We start from the raw sequence: 4450 nt of genomic DNA, 5'->3' as shown, positions 1-4450 counted from the left end.
TGGACGCCAACTCCAGAATTCGTTAGATATTACTCAAAAGCACAGAATTTGCATCTTTGTCTCTGTATCCACAGCATTGTACCTGGCACCTGGGCAAGTGCTCAAGATATGAGAAATAACAACATCTAAGAACACATCACAGAAGCCAGTCTTACCTTCAGCATCCTTAGAGGAAGATCATGTAATTTCCCTCTCTGGACTCTTGAGATTTAAACATGTTTAAGTGTTTAAACAGGTTATACATGTAACACAGTTAGTGGTCATTATGTATTAACTTCCCCTCTGGTCAGAGTGTGTCCAACCTTCCATGTTTTCCCTAAGGCATAACCATATTGTGCAAGAAGAGCCTTAGTTTAACTCTGCTGTCACCATGTCCTCCATCCCAGTTATCTAAGTCTAGAGCCTGTAAGGGACGAAAGACTTCTTCCCTCTACCCTCCAAGGTTTCCCAATGGGGCTTGCAAATTAAGACTGACAAGATGTTGATTAACAAGAGAAAAATAAATAGAAGTTTCTTAACAGCACACCTGATCATGGGAGAAAGTCAATGACCAGGAACTCAAAGGGGTGGTTAGAACTTAGGGCTTCTATAGCATCTTAACATGGAGAAGGAAATGGCACCCCACTCCAGTACTTTTGCCTGGAGAATCCCATGGATGGAGGAGCCTGGTGGGCTGCAGTCAATGGGGTCACGAAGAGTTGGACACGACTGAGAGACTTCATTTTCACTTTTCACTTTCATGCATTAGAGAAGGAAATGGCAACCCACTCCAGTGTTCTTGCCTGGAGAATCCCAGGAACAGAGGAGCCTGGTAGGCTGCCGTCTATGGGGTCGCATAGAGTCAGACAGGACTATAGCGACTTAGCAGCAGCAACATCTTAACAAAAGATAATACATTTGTCAAAAAGTAACAAGACAAAGGAAACGGGTTTAGTGGTGGCAAACTGTGGGAAGGTTTTAAATATATAGGGGAAAATAATTGAGGATAAGGGTTGATTTAGTAAGGTTTGCTGGTGCCATCTCTGGACCAAAGAGAGTTAAGAGTTGTCCTGAGTGATTAAGAACAGTAGAAAGGAGAGGGCAGAGGATTTGTCTTATGTAAGCTTCCTCTCAACTGCCTTCGGCTCAAAATAATCATTAAGTCAAAGTGGTACATTTTGAGGTTGTGCACTCTGAACTGTTTGTGTCATACATAGAAGCTATGACCTAGGGTGGGAAAAAAAGTTAAAGTGTTGGTTGCTCAGTCATGTCTGACTCTTTTTCACTCCATGGACATTAGCCTGCCAGGCTCCTTTGTCCATGGGATTCTCCAGGCAAGAATACTGGAGTGGGAAGTCCCCTTCTCCAGGGGATCTTCTCGACCCAGAGTTCAAACCCAGGTCTCTTGCATTGCAGGTGGATTCTTCACTGTCTGAGCCACCAGGGAAGCCCATGACCTAGGGTGCCAGTTATCTAATGACAGCTGTCCAGAGCATGATCACCAGGGCTCATGTGAAAGCAAATACAGTGTGAATGTAAAGAACATTCCAGAAAAATGCAAATGTGCACATATTTACTTCAAATGATCTGGATCTGTACTTAGCTGCCAGTTAATCTGCTCTCTGAAAACTGTCCCATATCTCCTTCCACCTCCCAGAAGAGCTTAAGAAGTCATGTCTATCTGGAAGAGCAAACACTCTTCTTTATCTACATCAAGGTCTGCAAAGTTGTTTTTTTTTTTTTTTTTTGCAAAGTCCCAGATAATAAATAACCTCCAACCTGGTAATACCAGACCACCTTACCTGCCTCCTGAGAAATCTGTGTGCTGGTCAAGAAGCAACAGTTAGAACTAGACATGGAACAACAGACTGGTTCCAAATAGGGAAAGGAGTATGTCAAAGCTGTATATTGTCACCCTACTTATTTAACTTATATACAGAGTTCAATTCAGTTCAGTCACTCAGTCGTGTCCGACTTTTTGCGACCCCATGAATCACAGCACACCAGGCCTCCCTATCCATCACCAACTCCCGGAGTTCACTCAAACTCATGTCCATCGAGTCGGTGATGCCATCCAGGCATCTCATCCTCTGTCATCCCCTTCTTCTCCTGCCCCCAATCCCTCCAAGCATCAGGGTCTTTTCCAATGAGTCACCTCTTCACATGAGGTGGCCAAAGTACTGGAGTTTCAGCTTTAGCATCAGTCCTTCCAATGAACACCCAGGACTGATCTCCTTTAGGATGGACTGGTTGGATTCCCTTGCAGTCCAAGGGACTCTCAAGAGTCTTCTCCAACATCACAGTTCAAAAGCATCAGTTCTTTGGCTCTCAGCTTTCTTCACAGTCCAACTCTCACATCCATATGGAACCACTGGAAAAACCATAGCCTTGACTAGACAGACCTTTGTTGGCAAAGTAATATCTCTGCTTTTCAATATACTACCTAGGTTGGTCATAACTTTCCTTCCAAGGAGTAAGCTTCTTTTAATTTCATGGCTGCAATCACCATCTGCAGTGATTTTGGAGCCCAAAAAAATAAAGTCTGACACTGTTTCCCCATCTATTTCCCAAGAAGTAATGGGACCAGATGCCATGATCTTAGTTTTCTGAATGTTGAGCTTTAAGCCAACTTTTTCACTCTCCCTTTAACTTTCATCAAGAGGCTTTTTAGGGTTGTGTTGCTGCCCGAGAACCGGAGACGGTCCTTGCTGCGGGGCCGCAGCTTTTCCAGCCGCCAGACAATGTCGTCTCACTTAGTAGAACAGCCGCCGCCCCCGCACAACAACAACAATAACTGTGAGGAAGGCGAACAGTCTCTGCCACCGCCTGCCGGCCTCAACAGTTCCTGGGTAGAGCTCCCCATGAACAGCAGCAATGGCAATGATAATGGCAATGGGAAGAATGGGGGGCTAGAGCACGTACCCTCCTCATCCTCCATCCACAGTGGGGACATGGAGAAGATTCTTTTGGACGCACAGCATGAATCCGGACAGAGCAGTTCAAGAGGCAGTTCTCATTGCGACAGCCCTTCCCCACAAGAAGATGGGCAGATCATGTTTGATGTGGAAATGCACACCAGCAAGGACCATAGCTCTCAGTCAGAAGAAGAAGTTGCAGAAGGAGAGAAAGAAGTGGATGCTCTGAAGAAAAGCGTAGACAGGGTGTCCGACTGGTCCAGTAGACCTGAAAACATTCCACCCAAGGAGTTCCACTTCAGGCACCCTAAGCGTTCCGTTTCCTTAAGCATGAGGAAAAGTGGAGCCATGAAGAAAGGGGGGATCTTCTCCGCAGAGTTTCTCAAGGTGTTCATTCCATCTCTCTTCCTCTCCCATGTTTTGGCTTTGGGGCTAGGCATCTACATTGGAAAACGACTGAGCACGCCTTCTGCCAGCACCTACTAAGGGAGGAGAAGAGTCCCTGGGCCAGCGTGTGACTTGTGAAGTGGTGTCTTGTCACAGTAGTTTATTTGAACTTGAGACCATTGTAAGCATGACCCAACCTCCACCCTCTTTTTACGTATCCAAGTTCCAGTAACTCTCAAATCCAGTATTTTATTCCAACTCTGTTGAGGCATTTTACTAATAACCTCATTCCCTTTTTGGCCTGTAAAACACTTTAGAATTTCCTAATAAGAGTTTACTGTCGTTTAGAAATTTGCAAGGGCTTCTTTTCATAAACGCCACCAGCAGATTGTAATTTTGTCAAGAATGCCATTGTCTTCTCTCAGTACCACCAGACCTAGACCTGCACCATTCGTGGTATAAATCTTACTCTTACCAGATAACCCACCTGTCTCTTCTAATGGGACCAGGTTGCAAATGATATGAAAGCTTTGTTGTTTTGTTTTTCAAGATAAAGGCAAGCTTCCCTAAGCTTGAATTTATAGTTATGAAAAAAGAAAAGAAAAACAAATAAAACAGACAAAATATGACACAAGGAAAAAAATATCCTGGGCAATAAAAAGTTATTTTAAACCAAAAAAAAAAAAAGAGGCTTTTTAGTTCCTTTTCACTTTCTGCCATAAGGGTGATATCATCTGCATATCTGAGGTTATTGATATTTCTCCCGGCAATCTTTATTCCCACTTGTGTTTCTTCCAGTCCAGCATTTCTCATGATGTACTCTGCATATAAGTTAAATAAGCAGGGTGACAATATACAGCCTTGATGTACTCCTTTTCCTATTTGGAACCAGTCTGTTGTTCCATGTCCAGTTCTAACTGTTGCTTCCTGACCTGCATATAGGTTTCTCAAGAGGCAGGTCAGGTGGTCTGGTATTCCCATCTCTTTCAGAATTTTCCACAGTTTATTGTGATCCACACAGTCAAAGGCTTTGGCATAGTCAAGAAAGCAGAAATAGATGTTTTTCTGGAACTCTCTTGCCTTTTCCATGATCCAGCGGATGTTGGCAGAGTACATCATGCAAAATGCCAGGTTGGATGAAGCACAAGCTAGACTCAAGATTGCCAGAA

At 44.0% G+C, this 4450-nt stretch overlaps 1 pseudogene; it reads left to right on the top strand.

Annotated features, from left to right (window-relative positions):
- Positions 1-2657: 2657 nt before the first annotated feature.
- On the top strand, positions 2658-3968 carry LOC138991185 (BCL2/adenovirus E1B 19 kDa protein-interacting protein 3-like pseudogene; annotated as a pseudogene).
- The last annotated feature ends 482 nt before the right edge of the window (positions 3969-4450 follow it).

Source organism: Bos mutus, chromosome 16, assembly GCF_027580195.1.
Source record: "Bos mutus isolate GX-2022 chromosome 16, NWIPB_WYAK_1.1, whole genome shotgun sequence".
Classification (NCBI taxonomy): domain Eukaryota; kingdom Metazoa; phylum Chordata; class Mammalia; order Artiodactyla; family Bovidae; genus Bos; species Bos mutus.
The sequence above is the reverse complement of the archived record's forward strand: the minus strand, read 5'-3'. Positions and strand labels throughout refer to the sequence as shown.